This window comes from Papio anubis, chromosome 10, assembly GCF_008728515.1.
Source record: "Papio anubis isolate 15944 chromosome 10, Panubis1.0, whole genome shotgun sequence".
NCBI classification, from domain to species: Eukaryota; Metazoa; Chordata; class Mammalia; order Primates; family Cercopithecidae; genus Papio; species Papio anubis.
This window is the reverse complement of record NC_044985.1, coordinates 101,437,491-101,457,548: the sequence shown is the minus strand read 5'-3', so window position 1 is coordinate 101,457,548 and position 20,058 is coordinate 101,437,491. Positions and strand designations below refer to the sequence as shown.

Below are 20,058 nucleotides of genomic sequence, written 5' to 3'. Positions count from 1 at the left end.
TGAAATCCTTGCTCAAATGGCCCTGAGCCTTCCCTGGGTCTGTCCTCTCAGGGTGGACTACACTGCCAGTGTACAGATCCCTAGACCCCAGAGATGGCCAAGAAGAGGCTATTTGTGGGGTCTGGGGGTTGTGGACAGAGCTTGGGTGAACAGCCCATGGTAATCACGTGTGTGTGTGTAAGGAACTAAGGAAGGGGGAAAAAGAGAGGTAAATCATTGGCCGGGGGCAGGGACTGGGGATGTGGGCAATGATAGACATTTCTCAATTCAAATCTAGCCTTTGAGATCACTGTGAAGTTTTTTTTTGTTTTTTTGAGGAGATGCTAAAATAGTACAGAAAGGTCTTGCGTATCCTTTACCCAGATTTCCCTAATTTTGACATCTTATACAGTCATGGTACCATTATAGAAATAAATGAACACTAGTATGATACTATTAAATAAATGATAGATTGAAAATTAGTAACTAACGCCTAAGCCAGAAAGGCCCTCATCTTGAAGGAGATGACTTCCACAGCTAGAACTGGGGTCCTGGAGTTTGGGATTTCTAGGCACACAGAAGTGACTCTTATCAGTAAACCTATGATCCTGGGAAGCCAGAAGCCCCTCCCCACCCAGAGGGGGCCTTAGATGTCCACTTAGTGGCCTGACATTAGCCCAGTGACATCCTGATATTCTCTTCAGCTCCCTGATTCCACCATTTACAATTTGATGACAGAGAAAATAGTGTTCTCCAGGTCTTAGATACGTTTCATGAAAAACTCATGGGGTCTAAGAATCAAGCAACTTTGACTATTAGATTATGCTAGATTTTAGATTGGATTAGATTACACAATACAGGTGATTGAAGAAGCCAAGTGATGTATCCATGTGTACACACATGCAAGTTCTCATCTTTTTCTTCTTAATTCCCCTGTCTCTTTGCTTTGCTTGCCACCTGCTCAAGAGTGAAGAGCGTTAGACAGCAGTGAGGAGGTCCTGGTCCTCTGTTCTGAGCTCAGTGACCTTGGGCATGCTTTCTGGTCTCAGGCAAATAACTTCACCCTTTGGCCTCCTACCTGACACTTAAGAGGAGGACTGACCCGCCACTCTTTAAGATTTCTTTCACCTCTGACTTTTGCATTTTCCCCCCACTGTTTGTGATTTTTATTCTACTCACCCTTCTCATTCTCACATTCTTCTCATTTTTCTCTCTCCTTTCCACTGTTATTTTTCTGCTTTTCTTGAACTTTCTCCTTCTGTTTCTTCACCATTGCTCCTCTCACCCCATTCCTCTCTTCGTCGGCCTCTTTTTAACTCCCACCTTCCTTTTTTCCCACTTTACATTTCTTTCTCTTCCTTATCCCTCTCCACATTTCTCTTCCCTCCATTTCAGTATAATCTTTCTTATATACAAGGCCTTTATGGCCCACCAAATTCTTGTGACAATTATTTCCAATGAGAGGGGAAAAATAGAGGGAATTAAATCATAGTATTGGCTGTTGGCATATTGCTTCCGTCACAGAAAAATGTCCCCGGCTTCCTCGAATATTGAAACACTGATGAAGAACAGATTTTCTCTGGCAGTGCAAATTCCCCTCTGTCCAAGTTTGGCAGAGGGACTGCCTTGCTTGATATTATTATAGGCGTTTCAATTCATTCCTTGCTTAGCAGAGTTGGAACACATTTCAACCAACCCCTGTATTGATGTAAAACTGTTTTTATTTGCAATGTGAGTATATTTAAAAAAATATACATTTCCACTGATTTCTGGCACTGGAGAGGCTGGGATCTGATGATGTCCAGCAGGAAGGCCTGGGTTTTCCACCCTCTCTCCAAGGGAGAGTGCTGGAATTTAGATGCTCCCTTTGTCCCCACCTTCTTGTTAGACTTCACTGACTTTAATAAACATTTTCTTTCCTTTGGATTCCTCAGTGACATAGAATCAGATGAATGTCAGTTGGCTGGGGTTTTCCAGAGGTCATCCTCTCTAGCCCCACATTGACAAGGGGTCTGAATTGGGCAGGGTCTGAGTGAACTGTTAGGGATGATGCAAAGAAAAGGGGAGAAGTCAGACATGAAAAAATGCACAGATACCGAGATGTAGTGATTTCAGTGTAATTCTGTTCATGTACAGGGGGACACAGGAGTGAATGGGTGATGAGTGAGGAGATACAGAGACCAGCTGGCAAGCTGGATAGAAGAAGCTATGAAGGAGGCAGAGGTAGTTTGCTTGATGGGAGTGCTGGAATGTTTGGGAAGGCCAGAAGCAATGGCTAATGTCAGAGAGCTTCTCTTTTTTGGCAAGAACTGTATCCCTTCTGACAGGGTAGATTCATTCTTTTGTTGTCAAGTAACTTCCTTCTCTAAATCTCCCCACCAGGCACACCTGGATGCAAGCTCTTTGGGTAAGAGCCATAGCTATCATGTTCATAGAATTCCAGAGTTGGCAGAGACCTTAGAAACCGCCTAGTCCAAGAGTTTTAACCTGGAACTCCAGAGAATTCTAAGAATGCCCTGAAATGAACAATGAAATTGCATAGGTACCCATCATCCCAGGGCATGAAGGGAAGGCATAGCTTTCCTATAGGCCATTCCTGGAGGACACTGGGATTAAAAAAGACTTCAAACCCCTGGAATAGTTCAGTCCCCACATTGAATATCTGGGGAAACTGAGGACCAGCAAGGTGATGTGGCTGCACTAAGGCCTTGTAGAGGATTATTGTAATGCTTTCCATTTACAAATGATGAAACTGGTCTGGGGAATTTCAGTGACTCAGAAAGTTAGCAGAAAAGCCAGGCTAAAGCTGTCGTCCCGGCCCTCAGTTCAGGGGCTTCTTTTGTACATTACTGTCTTTCCTCCTAGGCCATGCTGCCTCCTTAGGTCTCCTCGTTTATATGAGGCAACAGCAATGGCTGCCTGTACCAGACTTCCACTACCCTCTTCTGGGAACTGACAATCCTAGAAAGGTGTTTGAGTGGTGCTGGCTTTCATGAGACAGGTGCTCATGGTGATCTTGTTTATGGTCAGCATTCTAATCTGCAATGTACTGGCTCAAATGTCTTCAGTTTAGGGGTCCAATTAATGAAAACTTTAAGACTGAGGTTGATAGTATATGATGCAGCACCCGTCTACCTGCACTTCCTATACCTATAACTCATGCTCTGAAATGAATCAGATTCAATCAAGTGAGGAGTGGGCATAAGGGTCAAGAGGAATGATTTGGTTAATTCTTTCTGGCTTTGTCACTTCTCACTATGGGCTCTAAATTCCAGTTACTCTCATCAGTTTTCCATTTGTTGAAGGCACCACATTATTCTACACTTTTGGTACAAGCTGCTCCCTTTGCCTGGAATACTCTTCCCCAGGAATGCCTTCTTCTTTCTAAGACTTGTTCCAAAAGCTGCTCTTTCTGTGAAGCCTTTTCTGACTCTCCAAGGCAGAATTGGGGGCTCCCTTCTTCCTCTGCATGTGCCTGATACAGAGTTTATCACAAGGTTCGGTGAGGATTGGCACAGATGTCGATGTCCTATCTGTACTGAGAACTCCTGGAGGATGGGGGCTGTATAGCACACTATAGGGCAGTGATTCTCATTGGGGATTAGTTTGTCCCCCTAGGAGTGGTGGTGTTGTTAATGACATTTGGGAGGCAGAGTTCAGCGATACTACTAAACCGTCTATAATGCACGGGGCACACCCACCCACCTACCCTGCCCACAACAAATAATTGTCAGGTCCAAGACATCAGTTTACTGTAGAGAATCAATAATTCTTGATTGAATTTCTCAAATTGCTGGCACAAGTACGTCAAGGGTTAACATAGTCTTAGAAAGGCATTGTTTTCATATCCTGATGGATAAGCCAGGGAGTATGGCCTTTGAGTACAGTGGTACAAAACAACAAAAGAAATTTTAAGAATGTTCCAGACACTTGGTTTGTGTCCTAAGAACTTTTTGTGAATCTGTCAGCTCCTGGAGAAAATTATATTGAAGCTTCCTTCCAACCTTGGTATTCTAGAATTCAGTGCACACCGAACCTGTCATGAGCAGGCAAAGATAAAGGCTGCTGGCTTTTTGAACTGGAGACCTCATTCAGGAAGATCTCATTTTTTGGAAACTCTTCCCATGCTCTCAAAGGTACTAAAGTTCTTTAAATGAAGAATTTTTTCCCCCTTTGAGAACTTGTTGCAAGATAAAATGCAGACCACTAGTAGAATTTTGTGCATATTCTAGTAATCAACCATATTCTTAAGTGTTTATCTTGGAAAGAGTACATCAACAAATTCTCCTTAAATAGTCAGCATAAATGCTAAGAAATTTTCTTTAGTTCAACCCAAGTCATTGTTGGCAAAGCGTGCTGGTTGGAAAGACTCAGGCAGAGACAGTGCCAACATGTGGGTCCACTCAGGAGGGGGCTGGAGCTGGGATGCTAAGGAGGGGAGGGTTGTTTACATTCATGGGAGGAAGAGCGGTAGTAGGAAGGAGGAATACAAAGAGGTTGTGTGGCGGACAGTGAAGTCTAGAGAAAGGCATGGGACAGGAGGACCGAGTGGGGTTCCACAAGAAGGCTGGCCTGATAAGAGTGGGAGATGGTATTTTTTTTTTTTTTTTAGACGGAGTCTTGCTCTGTCGCCCAGCTTGGAGTGCAGTGGCGCGATCATGGTTCCCTGCAAGCTCCACCTCCTGAGTTCACGCCATTCTCCTGCCTCAGCCTCCCCCACCCCCCCACCCCCCAATGAGTAGCTGGGATTACAGGCACCCACCACCATGCCCGGCTAATTTTTTTTTTTTTTTTTTTTGTATTTTTTAGTAGAGACGGGGTTTCATCATGTTAGCCAGGATGGTCTTGATCTCCTGACCTCGTGATCTGCCCGCCTCAGCCTCCCAAAGTGCTGGGATTACAGGCTTAAGCCACTGCACCTGGCCGGAGGATGGGTTTTAAACATGGTCTTGGATGAGTTGACTCAGTTTCATTGGAGGTGGGTGTAGTTCAAAAGCACAAGAAAGTGCTTCTATATCTCTAAGAGTAGTGATCCACCAAACCAGCAGCTCATTAAAATCACCTGAGCACCTTTTAAAATATTTGGATTCCAAAGTCCCATCCTTGGAGGGTCTGATTGTGTGGGTTTGGAGTGAGGCCCAGGAATCTTTAATTTATAAAAGTTCTCCAGGTGATTTTTGACACTCATTCAGGTTTGGTTGTCAGTGCTTCAGATAGAGAAAACTAACTGAGGAGTTGCTGATGGCTAAGGGGTTGCAAGGGCATGGATCATCAGTCAAACAGTCGAACAGATGTGGGACCGTGTTAGGTAATGGGAAAGGTGCAAGACATGGAGTGACAATTTTTAAAGAGCATATAAAGTGGTTCAGAAAAGGCAGCAGGTGCAAATCCAAGGAGAATTGACTGTGCAAACAATACAAGAGGGCCTGGCAAGTGTCAGATTGGTGATTGAAGTGACTAGGGTGGACAGAGAACCTCAGGGAAGGGGTGAGGTGGATGTGAGCCCTTCCTGGAACAATGGGTATGATGTCACTGGGTAGGGTAGATTCAGGGAAAGGCTTCAGGTCTGTAAAGTCAGGGAGACAAACGAGGAGGAGGTCATGGGGTGCAGTTGTGCGATATCCAGGATTTGGACAAAGGCTTTGGTCTTGGATTCAGGAAGGATGGGCATAGCAAGGAATCTTTTGGGAAATTCAGTGGATGTATTGCAGGGGACCTCTCTTCCCCTCCTTATCTCAGGGCTGTGCCATTATCTTTCTCAAAGGGGGGCCTGTTCGAGTCCAGGGTGTGTGGTTGCAACTACTCAGAGATCTGGCAGGTACATCTGTCATCGAGGAAAGTACTTGGATGGGAAACTTTAAGAGCCTCTGAGGACACAGCTGATGTCCAGGTTGCAGTCCTTCCCCACCTAGGGGTATGAACGTATCTGGCCACAATCATTCCAGCCCTGTTTACAAGTGTTTCTCTTCCCCTCCAAATAAAACCAATGAGATGATTTTCCTCCTTAAACAATAACCTTACTAAAAAAAAAAAAAAAAAAAAAAGCTTGTGTTTATTGAGCACTTACTCTAGACCTGATATATAGAAAAAGGGCTTCAGTTGCATTGTCCTAATGGATCTTAACATAAATTCTTGTGATAGTTACTATATGAGTCAATTTTCCAGAGAAACAGAACAAATAAAGACAGATTTGGCCCCAGTGATGATGGAGACTGGCAAGATCTGCAAAGCCAATGCCCTATGAAGACTATTGGGTGGGAGAATTTTTTCCTACTCATGGGAGAGTCAGGCTCCTGTTCTATTCAGGCCTTCAACTGGATAAGGCCCACCCACATTACGGAAGGCAACTTGCTTTACTTAGTCTACTAATTTAAATGTTGACTTCATGCAAACACCGTCACAGAAACACTCAGAATAATGTTTGCCCAAATGTGTGGCCCAGTCAAGTTGACACCTGAAATCAATTATCATAGGTACTCTGAAGAACAACTTTCTTGTTTTGTAGAGAAGGAAGGGAGGCACAGATAGGTGGAGTAAAGTGCCCAAGGTGACATGGCTAGTAGGCAGCAGAGCTGGGGTTTCAGCTTATGGAGCCACTGCCTGACCTTCCTAAGCTTTGGCCTTTAATAACTATCTGCCTCATGGAAAGGGAAGAAGATAGTAAATCACTCTTGCTGTGATTCTGAATAAATAGGATTAATATTAAACTATGAACTTCAAACAAAATCAAGTGCAGAAGGACAGCATGGTGAGAGTCAACTGCAGTTGCAAGGCAAGGCATAAATCATTGCTCCTTTTTATTTATTTATTTTTTGGGGGCAGAGTTTTACTCTTGTTGCCCAGGCTAGAGTGCAATGGTGCAATCTTGGCTCACCGCAACCTCCGCCTCCTGGGTTCAAGCGATTCTCCTGCCTCAGCCTCCCAAGTAGCTGGGATTACAGGTGCGTGCCACCCCTCCTGGCTAATGATTTGTGTATAGTAGAGATGGGGTTTCACCATGTTGGTCAGGCTGGTCTCGAACACCTGATCTCAGGTGATCCAACAACCTCGGCCTCCCAAAGTGCTGGGATTACAGGCATGAGCCACCGTGCCCAGCCAAATCACTGCTCTTTAGAAAGTTAATGCAAATCACTAAATCACTCCTAAGTTGCTCTAGCAAACCAAAGTGGATATCTTAGATCTCTGAATGTCTCTACCATACCTTCCTAGATGCCTCAAGTTACCCCAGGAAGCAAAGTATTTGGGAGGCACCATTAAACATTTTGCCCTATGGTCTTTTGTTTTCTGAGGGCAGACGGGTTGTGTGTGTCTTCTGTCAGCTAGCTATTAGGCTTAATCAGCAAGCCTCAGCCTGTCTGATTTATCTAGGGACACTGCATCCTCACTGGGCCAAGGGATGGAGAGCTTGATACATAAGCTTAGCAGGAGCAGGCTTGATCTGTCTGTGGCCTGATCTCCTTCGCCGCCACTGGAGTAACCTGAATAGCCCAAGAACAGCAAAAAGACACTGAGCTCTTGAAGGAAGTAGCAGGCTTCTGAAAGGACTGTGTTTGCTTAATATTTGCAGTGGTGGGAACCTCACAAAGTAACCCATTTTATTTTTACAGCACTAAAGTAACGTTCCTTTCCTATTGAGATCTGCTTCCTCTTATTCTAGAGTAACAGAATAAATTATCTCTTTCTTACAGGAAAACCTTTGAAATATTTGAAAACTGGGATCATTTCCCTCATGAGATTTTTCTTCTCTAAGCAAAATACTTTCAGTTTCTTCTGGCATTCTTTTTGTGATGTGGTTTATAGACCCATTTTTGGCCTTGTCTTCTCCTGGCTATGGTCTATGCCCTCCTTTTAAAATCCCAAATGTTCTACTTCCAGTCTGACCAATGCACTAATAAAGTAGAAATATCACCTCTAAACTCTTGAACATTAGGTATTTGTTGATGCAACCCAGCTGCATTAACTTTCTTAAGAGAAATTATTTATTATTGTCTTGTCTTACACCTACAGTTGACTTAAATTATGTTTCAACCTGCTATGCTTCTGCACTTGATTTTTTTTAATTGGAAGTTCAGAATTTAGTTTAATCAATTAATTCCTATTTATTCAGAATTGAATATTAATTCTTTTGTTTGTTAGTTATAACTCATATTACAATTTGACTCTGTCATCTAATGTCTCTCTACTGATTTGTGGCTAAGGGAAAATAGGGAGGAACATTGAAGAGAAAGACCTCTCCTCCACACCTTTGTCTGATGGTGTTCTTCTGCAGGAGGAAGGAGAACTGCAGAATACTGGTCCTATATTGGGGAGTGGAGAATCCCAGGCTTTTAAGGGGTAGGATTAGGATCCAGGCCAATATGCAAGAAGCGAGTTCCTAAAATGGAAAAAGAAGACGATGCTGCATTTTCCTTTTCTGTTTTCCCTTGCATCCAAGATCTGAGAAGAAGAGTGAATCCAGTAGCTAAGGACACAGATCTTGATGGAAGGACCTACTGCAAAGGATCCAACTGGCATTCAAAGCTTTTGTATGTACTCTTTTTGTTTCCTTTGGGGCTTAATCTGGTTTCTTTCAGACCACTGGGCCCAGAAGCTAATAGAAGATATGGTCTTTGCCCTTGGAAAGAAGCTGATTGGTTTGGGGAAGAAGATTTGCATGTGTGAAACCACAACAAACTGTCTAGGAATGAAGACAAATTTGTGCTAAGTGGCGTGGAGTTGACCACAAGCCACAAGAGGGTCTATGTAGGAGGGTACAGGAGAGGGACAGGCCCACCAGGGAGTGTCCCAGAGGAAGTGGGAATAGAGCTGGATTCTGAAGGATTTGGAAGGAGAAGAAAGAAGGAAAGGCTTTTAAGGGTAAAGAAGGACATGAGCAAAGTGGGTGGTGGTGACAATGTCTCTGCAGAGACTGAGGGATGGAAAACAGACCGGTTCTTCTTCAGACAGTGAAAAAACTCTCTGCTGAGAAATACTTGTTGGCAAAAACTTTTCAAAGTCCCCATTCTTGGATCTGACTCGGCTGCACCATTTCTCTAACCACCAGGGCCAAGGGCGCTCTTTTCCTCATTTCCAGATTCTTTTTTAAAATTAAAATTTAAAAATTATTTTAATTAACAAATAATAATTGTGTTTATTTAAGAGAGTACAATGTGATGTTTTGATCTATGTATATATTATAAAAAGGGTTAATCTAATTAACATATCTATCACCTTGGCAACTTAGCAATGTTTTTCATGGTGAGGACATTAAACATCTATTCCTTTAGCATTTTTGAACTATACAATACATTAGGAACTGTGGTCATCATGCAGTGCAGTGGATCACTAGAAGATCTTATTTTTCCTGTCTAAGTGAAACTTTGTACCCATTGACCAACATCTTCTTTCCTATTCCTCCTCCTCCCCCTCAGCCTCTGATAACCACCTTCCTAGTCTCTGTTTCTATGAGATCGAATTTGTTAGATACCACATATGAGTGAGATCATACTGTATTTGTCTTTCTGTGCCTGGCTTATTTTACTTAGCATAATGTCCTTCAGGTCCATCCACGTTCTTCATGACTCCTTTGCTGGTCTTCTTCCCTCCATCTTCCTAAACTCTCACTCAGGATACATATTAATTTTTTTTTCAAACACAGGGATGAGCAAGATACAAAGAGGCACATTCATGCAGTCCCAGTTTCAAATATTCTGTCCCACTGTCACTGTTTGTTGGCTCATACTGGTAGGTGGTGTGTCTCAGTTTTTCACTTGGAATATATAGTAATAATATTATTGATGATGAATAATTACATTCATCTTAATAATAAATAATTATTAATAATGAATAATAATAGCTGACAGCTACAGAGTGTTAACTAGATACACTAGGTCTACATATGTTAGGATTTAAACATGACAGTCCTCCAACAAGGTCGGGACTGTTATCATCCCCATTTTATAGATGAGAAAATTGAGGCAGATAAAAGTTAAATAAATTGCCCAAAGAGTCACAGATAGTAAGTGGCAGTGCTGGGACAAGCACAAGCATTCTAACTCCAGGTTCTGCCCTATTTACTACTTCGTCATAGAAAATGCAAGGTCCTGGTCTGCAAGGAGCAGGAGTGGAAAGAAAGGGAAAGTTTTTATTGACACCTAGGATGTGCCACTTCCTGTGCTAAGGCATTGTATGTATATCACCTCAATTAACTCTTAGCCTGCCCTCAAAGATAGATATTACCCCATTTGTGAATGAAGGAAACAGGTGCAAAGTAAAGTTGCTGGTTATGGACACATTTGGTACAATGGATTTAAACTGCAGCCTGTCTTTTCCTCAGAGTCCAATGTTTCCATTACAAATGTGAACTGGCTCCCAAGCAGCTGGTATAGGGATGGTGAGAATAGGCCACATGTGAGCAGAGAGAGGGTGCAAAACTTTCCTAACCATTACAAAGCACAGCATTTCAGTCTGTGGGACACAGCTGGGCACAGCTGGAAGACAGTAGTTAGGCAGAATCTGTAGCCAAGGTGCTGTTGACTCATGCATTTGAGAACAAAGAGTCTGGACTGATCTAAAGTGTTTATATGCCATAAATCTGAGAGAACAGCAGACATGGGGAGCACTAGCTACTGACCACGTCAGAAGCATCTGTTCCCTTTCTACAGTATGGCAAAGGGCTGTCCACTCACAGTGGCCTCTTCAGCCTAAGCTACCACCCAGGTGGTAAATGGCATCTGCAGGGTCATCTTTGGATGACCAAAGGCAAGACCCCAATTTCTGTGATTCTTTGGGGGAAAATCTGGTTATTCTGTTTTCTTATCTGCCTCCCTTCAGGATGGGAAAGAAAATAGGCAGGGAAAGCAGAGATAGAGAGGTGCTTCCCAATAGTGCCCACCACTCTTCATGTTCCAGAGTAGTGTTTCTCAAACTTTATTGTGTATCAGAATCACCAGAAGGTGATGGTTACAATTAAATTGTTAAAATAGATTGTTAAAACTAATTTTTTTTTTTGACAGGGTCTTGCTCTGTCACCCAGGCTGGAGTGTAGCAGTGTAATCTCGGCTTACTGCAACCTCGGCCTCCTAGGCTCAAGCCATCCTCCCACCTCAGCCTCCTGAGTAGCTGGGTCTACAGGTGTTTTCCATTATGCCCAGCTATTTTTTTTCTGTATTTCTTGTAGAGATGAGGTTTCTGCCTGTTGCCCAGGCTGGTCTTGAACTCCTGGGCTTAAGTGATCCCTCTGCCTTGGCCCCCTAAAATGCTGGGATTACAGGTGTAAAACTAAATCTTGTTAAAACTAAGATTGTTGGACCCCACTCCCAGACTTACTGATTCAGCAGGTCTGGGGTATTGCCCCATGGTTTGCAGTTCCAACAAGTTTCCAGGTGATGCTGATGCTGCTAATTTGGTTATCACACTTTGAGAACCACTGTTCTGGGAACCATCTCCAGTAGTCGTCTGGGATGAAAGTATCAACCTGGCTAAACTTTCTGCTCTGTCCTGATGACAGTATGACCTCTGTGGGGTTAACATTCTCTCCCCCAGCCCCTTGTTTTAACCTCCACACTTGCATTGAACATACCGGGTGCACCAAGATGGTTCAAACAAAAAGACTTAAATGAAGAGCTGCTACAGACGTGTGGGCAGGATGTTAAAAGAGCACACAGAGGAAGTTGAGGCACCAGAGACTAGCAGCAGCAAGAAGCAGTGATCGCCTCTACGGCTGCAGAGGCAAGTGGAGGAATCAGTGTTCTGTGGGCTTGGCGAGAGCTGGGCTTGTGGAGGATGGGCTGTCTGGGGGAGTCGGTGCTGTGGATACACATGGCTGCTGCCAAAAATGCAGCACAACAAGAAGGGGCTTCTCTCTTCTGCTGCTCTCCAGTCACCTCCTGGAGAGTCCCATTGGTTGAATCCAGCTGGAGCCAGAAGGCAATGGGAGTAGTAGTTTCCAGGGATCATCCTCCCAGGGCATAGAACAGAGGAGAAAATGTATCTGGAACGAACTCTGGGGCAAATGGAGAATAACCAGACCTCCGTAAGACCCTGCTCTCTCTTCCTGGCTATGCCCGAGCTCTTGACATCTACCTTTGCTTCCTCCAGAAGCTTACTTAGTAGGGGCCAGCCAGCCCAAGAGAGAAGAGAGGCTGCATAATGCCTGGGGTAACCCTTAGCCCCCACTCAGGTAGTCAAAATCCCAACCCTGCCTCAAAGGCATGTGGAGACATGGGGGCTTTGAAAGAGGTCTTAGAGGAAACCCTGTCTGTTCATTCCCTCTATCACCCAACTCATAAGCGCTCATCCCTTATCTCAAATAGAAAGGGAACATATCCACTGGCCTGCTCTGGCTTCCAGATGGTCGGCGGGCTGGAAAAAGACTCTGCTTCTGCAGCAGCCTTCAGGGGACTCTGATAGGAGGACTCCAAAGGTTGGGGTACAGCGTGGGATGGTTGGCAGGGAGGGGACACAGTGTTTCTTGTGATTTCCAAACCGTAAGGAACACGCAGTACTTGGCATTGGCTCAGAAAGACCTCCCTTTGCATCTATGGAACAATGAAAATGAAATCTCTTAATCCTTAGGAAAGAAAACAGAGAGGGAGAAGAGGGGGAAACAGGAGGAAGAGAAGTGTTTACATTTGAGAACTGTTGAGAACTATCCTAGAACTTCCAGGCCAAGGGCTGTGTTGCTGCTGGCCCTGTTGGCGTGAGTTTGATGTCTCTATTTACCTTTTTGTGGCTGTCAGGCTATTTTTCTGAGCTATGTGGCAAGATCTTTGTGTCAGATAACCCCCTCCATGGTAAGATAATATTTGAGCATGTTTAGGGAAACCGTGAGCTGGCTGCTGTTTTGTAACCTGACATGGAAATCAGTGGGCGGCAGGCAAACTTGGAGGAAGCTCACACACCCCAGGACATGGAGGACCAGCCTGCTCTGTGGGCTAGGAGGGGACTCTTGTGTGTCAGGATCCCAGGAGGGTCTTCTAGGCAAACTGTGGCCTGATAAAGTGGCCTGGGCCCTCCCCAGGTGAGTTTTTTTTTTTTTTTTTTAAATAAAAACAAAACCCTCTTTTCAGCTAAGCTTCCAGTTCTTTTCTTCTTGATACTAACAACAGACAAACACAAATCTGAAGTCAGAGTCTGTCAAGGGAGTCCTGTGTCTTGAAAAAGGGGCCCCATGAATTAGGGTCAAAGAACTCTGTGATAATAGAGGAATAGACTCCCTGTAGTTTGGTGGAGTTCCCTCCATGGTTATTAAACTTCCCAAAGCTCTGCATAGAGACCTTGGCCTCCTGCATCTCACTCTGTGAGCTCTAACTCTGTCCTTGAGCTCACCACCCTACCATTTTGAGTGCCTTACCCCAGTGCAGTCTTCTTTCTGCCTCCTTTGACCCACACAGTGTAGTAACAGTGGGGAAGAATACAAGCTGAGGCTGTGTTTTTGTGACATTGGAGATCAGGAAGGGAGCAGAAATGTTCTCTGGCTGGGTCCCAGGGGAGAGATGACACTGGCATGGGAGGAAGCCTGGCAATGTTTGGAGAAAGCCAGGACTTCTTTCCCAGATAGTAGAAAGCGCTTGAGTTTGGTCCTGTTTTCCTGTGACCGCTATGTCTACTGCCACCAAGGCACCCAAGAGCTGGAAGGAAACCTAACTAGGTCGCTTGATCTGGGACGCTTGGGATTGAGCTCACTTTCTGCCACGGTCTAAGTTGTGGGAGACTTTTCCTCTCTGAGTTATTAATTCCCAGGGCTGAAATAAGGAGGTTTGGCCGGATGAACTCTGAGATCCTGTCCAGCTTTGATAGTCTGTGATTCTATGGCCTGGTTATTGTCTTCATAGCATTACATATAGCCAGAGATTTCTCTAGGAGTCACAGTTATGCTTTAAAGAGGAAAACAGAGATTTGGGAATGCACTACATTTGGGAAATGTATCTTCCTGATGCACTACGGTAATCATGGAGGTTGGGCCATGGGCACCACACACAGTGATTTCCAGAGAAGATCAACTATCACAGGAGGTGCTGCCCCTTCCTCATCCTTGAGCCTCAGGGGCTATGGCTAAAGTTCCTATTGAGATGCCTTATCTTCTCCTGGCATCTTCCTTCAGTCTCGTGCATAAGTCTGGTCCCAGGGCTAGGGGTTATCTTGAGCCATGTTGGCTACATGAAGCTGTTTTCTCTGTATGCTCTGATCCGAGTGAGGTACTGAGATCCATGGTGGAGCTAAAGGACTATGAGGGACATAGGAGCAGGTCAGGATTGGTAGAGGAGACTCAAAGCTAGTGGAGGCACCAGGAAGGCCGTGTCTTTGGAGTCTGACAGATCCAGGGATTAATCTGACAATGACCACTTGCCAGCTCTGTGACCCTGGGCCATTCGTTTTATTTTCCCAGCCTCACTTTCCTCACTTTCCTCATTTGAGAAAAGTTGTTAACTCTCTGGTGATAAAATTTCATCTACTTTTGAGAGCAGCTAAGAGGACAAAACAAAAACATTTACGTAAGGCTTTCTCTCATTTCCTAGTTCAAGCTAGACATTCAATTCATGAGTTTCCTCTCCTTCTCCTTCTTTAAAACTTTTGGGAGGAAAGGCAAAGAACAGAGAACCATTCTGGAGAAAGAAAACCAAAGGATGATTTGGATGTGACCTTGACATACAGGAAAGGTCATTGTTCTACACATGACCCACACGTATGCACATCATGCCCTGAAGAAGAGAGAGCAGCTGGGGCCATTACAGGAAGTAAAGAATTGTATGTAACTGCAAACACACAGAGCCAAGGTGTGGGAGGGTAGTGACAAAGATTATATTACCTGCAGAATTATCTTTCAGTCTGGAGATTGCCAGGCTTGGATAGGCACCGAGCAGTCCCTCCTTGCACTTGTCTCCTTTTCTCTTCTCTTCCATACTCTGGGGCCCTCTCTCTGACTCTCTCCCCACCCGTCCTGGCCACTGTGAGTCAGAGGAGCCCTCCAGTCCTCTGTAGAAGCAGGCAGTGCTAGTTCAGGTTTCTCAGTGTGGCGCACAGATTCCACATGTAAGCCTTTCCCTTGCTGATACTGGTGACCTTTCAACATTACCTCATAGAGTTCATATGCCAAAGGAATTTCTTCTCAGATAGGTAAGGAGGCAGAGCCAAAGGAGTGAGAAGACCATCAATCCTGATCTGTCACATTAAAGGATGTCCCAATAACCATTTGTGAGTCTCCATAGACTTATGAAGTAGCTTGAGGAATTTAGGCTAGATATGAAGAACATTCTAATAATGAGGGTTAAAGCCCTTGATCGGGTGAGCAATGCAAATTTCACACCCCTTTCAACTTACTACATTTTCAAAAAATAGAAAAGAAGATACTTTTATTTTTTATTTTTTATTTTTTAAATGACCTTCTAAAATCAGGGGGATGGAAGACAGAAGCTCTCAGGAAACTTTTTTTCTCTAAGCTTGCATAAATCAGTTCAGCTATGCCTCAGTCTAATGGGAGCTCAGGTAGGGTGCTGCAGGAGCACTCAGGTAGGGATTCAGTTCCTTCTGAGCCCCATCCTTGTGCTTCCCCAATCCCTTCCACACACGGACCCAGACCCAGATTTGCAGCATGGGTTCTCTCCTGCCTGTGTTTTGCAAAAACCCGCCTTTGTTCTGGTGCCCACTCTCAGCTTTCTGTGAGAACAAAGAGGAAGTCCAGCTACAAACTGTCCTCTTGCAAAGTAATTAAGTTCATGGCATGGGGGCTGGTGCTCTTCAGGGCTGGCCAGCGTGGGAGGGTTGGAGCCCACAATAGGTCTGCCAGGAGAGACCTGCTGGTTCTCACGTCCTTCCAGCCTCTAGTGGAGGTGGTGCTTCCACACGTGGTTGTCCAAGTGGTGACGTTTTGGGCATAAGGGACTTATGAAGTGTCCTGGGTCATGCTGGCATAGTGCACAGAGCCACAGCTTCCTGGCTTTATTGGTCACTGGGATACTGCAGCCTCATCCACACGTGGCAGTACAGGGTGTTTAAGGAAGGGCTTTTTTCACTCAGAACCTATGAGTCAGCTCATAAAAGAGAAGGCTGGGTTGCCAAGGGCATGTTTTGGGGGAGGAGGAAAAGAGAGGAATTAGTTATTCTTTACAGAGTGGATAGGAGCCAAAAAGTTCTCTTTCTTCACTGAAAGAAGAGAGAGACTTAAAAAAAAATAAAGGAAAGACTTTAAGTTAGAACTGAGATCTAAGATGTTTCAGCACTAGGACCAAAAATAGAGAAATAGGTTGGATTTCTTTTTTGTGGATATTCTTCAGAATGGACTAGAATAGATATTTGATAATCCTAGCTAAAGGCAGCAAAATGCACTGGATGTGTGATGTACAAGATACTTGCCATAAGCAACAGATCAGAAATAGTTCGGGGTGGAAGACCATGGCATCTTCTAGAATCTCTGCTATGGATTAGAAGTATTTTAGCAATGTCTTCTCTGGAGGCTGCAACTAGAGCCCACAAAGAGATTATTAGAAGGAAGGTTTAAGCTGGCTAGAGGGAAAAACATTTGAGTAATTAAAGCTGTCTAACAGTGAAATGGACTGTTTTACTAAGGCAATAAACTTCTGAATTCAGCGAGTATTTAAATCAAGGATTCAAATCTGGAATCCTTTGGAAGGTTTTTTCCTACATTGGAAGGATGACGTTGATGCCCTTTACAGTGCTAAGATACCACGCTTCTTATTCATCTATTTGTCTCTAAAGGTTAATGTACTTAGAGCTATAATTCATTCTGGTTGAAAGGTTGCTCCATTAGGCTAGGATTTGTGCATTAATTTACTTGTCTTTTGAATACCTGCAGGTACCAGGCCTGGAGATACAACAGTGAAAAAGACATGGTGACTTTGTATATGGCAGGTTCTCGGTATATTGGGAAGGCAGAAAGGAAACAAATAAATTGCAGCTCGGCATGGCAAGGGATGAAATAGAAGCACCAAGGGCTGTGGAAACACAGAGAAGGTAATAAAAAGCATCTCTCTCTCTCTCTCTCCAGGGGAATAGGGGAAGGCTTTTTAGAAAAAGCGACTTTTCAACTGGCAGCTTCCTCCCGATCTAATTCCATCCCACACCAGTCCTGATAGGCTCACTGAATATCTACTATGCGAAAGGCAAAGAGAATAAATGCAAGCATGTGTTGTCTAAAGAGGTATTCAGCTTCAGATGCAAGTTCATATTTGTGCCTTGGGATGGGGGACACATATGAACAAAACCTGGTCTTTAAGGAGCTTCCAATCTCGCAGCAGCCCTTCCTTCTAGGGCTTCTAGTGTGTTCCCTACTCTGGTGTAGAATTTAGATCAGAAAGGGGGTAAATTGGGTGTCCATTTCGAAGCAGGGTTTCAAAGGGCAGCAGTGGATAATTTGTTTCTGTGGCTCCTCTGCTCTTCCTTGGAGTGGAGGCGGTACTCCAACGTGTGGTTGTCCCAGTGATGCTACTGTGGGCATGGGGGACAAAACATACTTTGCTGGATCTTCATAGCTCCAGTTTGCAGCCCTAGGTGAGGTCTGTTGAATGCCAGCAGGAGGCAGGGAGACATGTTTTGTGATTTGCTTCTTGTCTGAGTGTGGCAAAAGGTAGGCAAGCCTCAGGTGCTGGACGGAGGAAGACAGAAATCATACTGTGGTATCAGTACCATTGGGATGATGGACAAACCCCAGTTAGCTCCAGAGGTTTTGGTGTATAAATCAGCACCCAGTTATGAGATAAAATATCTGGTGTGGTTTCTAACAGAGGTAATTTAACCGAAAGATTTGTTAACTAGGGATTGAATGTGCAAAGGGAACCCTAAGACATCAGAGTTGGCCGGGTGTGGTGGCTCATGCCTGTAATCCCAGCACTTTGGGAGGCCAAGGTGGGCAAATCACTTGAGGTCAGGAGTTCGAGACCAGCCTGGCCAACATGGTGAAACCCTGCCTCTACAAAAATGCAAAAAACTAACCAGGCGTGGTGGCGCACGCCTGTAATCCCAGCTACTTAGGAGGCTGAGGTGGGAGAATCGCTTGAACCCAGGAGGTGGAGGTTGCAGTGACCCAAGATAGTGCCACTGCACTTCAGCCTGGGTGATAAGACCGAGACTCCATCTCAAAAAGAAAAAAGAAAAGAAAAGAAAAGAAAAAAGACATCACAGAGTAGCAACTGCAAGGAAGTGGTCCCATCCTTAGGGCCGGGGAAAGAAAGAAATGGGTTGGAATTATTACCAGTTGATGCTGGTCTCCCAGAGGAAGATAATGAGTGTGGTACTTTGGGTGATGGAAAAAAAAATGGCTGCTACTGGAATGAAATGCAGCTGCCAGGGTGAACGTGGCCCGGTGACACCTCCAGAAATGAGAAGCAAGGAACTGGAACACGAAGCAGACAGAAGGGAGCAGGCACCTTCTTCCTTCTTCCAGCCTTGCAGTCTCTCTCTACTGCCCTCTATTGGCAGACCTTAGCAGGAAATGAGTAGGCACAGCAGAAATGTGGTTTGCTGGGTCCCAGCTCAGGGACTCATATAGTCAAGAAGAGAAGGATGGATTTGCAGTTGAAGTCATTAGCTTAATGATTACCTCAGTTGAGCTGCTGGGGGAGGTGTCAGACCAAGGAATTTGCCAAAAGAAGCCAGGTTGGCTTCTGAGTTAGTTAATGGAATACTAGCTACTAAAACGGATGCAAGCTCAAAAATGTATATGAGCTCAAATACGACTTTTTTTCTAGCTCTTATAAAGCCCAATAGGGGTGTTTCTGATCAGTGGGTGACTCTCTAGGCAGTGATTCAAGAATCCAAGTTCTTTCGATTTTATGGCTTTGTAACTTCAAAGCTTCCAAGTTTGCATACTCATCTGTATTAAGACAGCAAAACAGACCATGAAGTACATGAGGTTTTCATGTGTCAGGCCTAGAGGTGGCACCTTTGCCCACATTCCATTGGCCAGACCTCAGGCATGTGCACATAGCTAACTGCAAAGGGATGCTGGGAAATGTAGTCTAGCTGTGTGCCCAGAAAGATGAGGGAAAGGGAGAGATAATTGGCCACTTCTGCCATATGTTCAGCTGACCCTACATAGGTTAGCTTTTCAGCAGTACTTTCCTATGAACACAGGCTGACCTTAGCTCATTCCACAGGTGTCTTCAAGAAAGAGGAGCTTGAGGATGTGGGAAAGATTGCATGAGGAAATGCCCTCCAAAATCATAATTTGTTCTTTGCTTCAATAAAACACGGGCTTGTGTTCTCATAGTGATTTTGGTTTTAAAAAGTTTTTCCGAAGGGCGGAGCAAGATGGCCGAATAGGAACAGCTCCAGTCTCCAACTCCCAGCTCGAGCGACACAGAAGACCGGTGATTTCTGCATTTTCAACTGAGGTACTGGGTTCATCTCACTGGGGAGTGCCGGACGATCGGTGCTGGTCAGCTGCTGCAGCCCGACTCAGCCAGAGTTGAAGCAGGGCTTGCAGGCATCGGGCCACCTGGGAAGCTGCAAGGGGGAAGGGAATCCCTTTCCTGGCCAGGGGAACTGGAGACACACAACACCTGGAAAATCGGGTAACTCCCACCCCAATATTAAGCTTTGCCAAACAGGCACACCAGGAGATCATATCCCACACCTGGCCGGGAGGGTCCCATCACGGAGAGCCTCCCCCCTACGGCTAGCACAGCAGTCTGTGATCTACCGCAAGGCAGCAGCTGCAGGCTGGGGTGAGGGGCCTCACCACGCTGAAAGCCAAGTAGAACAAAGTTGCCGGGGAAGCTCCAACTGGGTGGAGCTCACAGCAGCTCAAGGAAACCTGCCTGTCTCTGTAGACTCCCCTCTGGGGACAGGGCACAGCTACACAACAACAATAACAACAAGCATAGAAAACTCTGTAGACGCAAACCACTCTGTCTGACAGCTTTGAAGAGAGTGGTGGATCTCCCAACACGAGGCTGAGATCTGAAACGGACAGACTGCTCAAGTGGGTCCCTGACCCTGAGTAGCCTAACTGGGAGACATCCCACTAGGGCAGTCTGACACCCCACACTGCCAGGTGGAGTATACCCCTGAGAGGAAGCTTCCCAAAGCAAGAATCAGACAGGTACACTGTTCAGAAATATTCTATCTTCTGCAGCCTCTGCT

The 20,058-nt window shown here is 44.9% G+C and overlaps 1 long non-coding RNA gene across 1 annotated transcript in view; it reads left to right on the top strand.

The window, feature by feature from the left end:
• Positions 1-19,250, top strand: part of LOC110740941 — a 144,980-nt gene extending 125,730 nt beyond the window's left edge. The window contains exons 4-5 of the long non-coding RNA XR_002516270.2: positions 16,772-16,929; positions 19,203-19,250. This is a non-coding gene — a long non-coding RNA (uncharacterized LOC110740941). The remainder of the gene's footprint in view (positions 1-16,771; positions 16,930-19,202) is intronic.
• Positions 19,251-20,058: the final 808 nt, after the last annotated feature.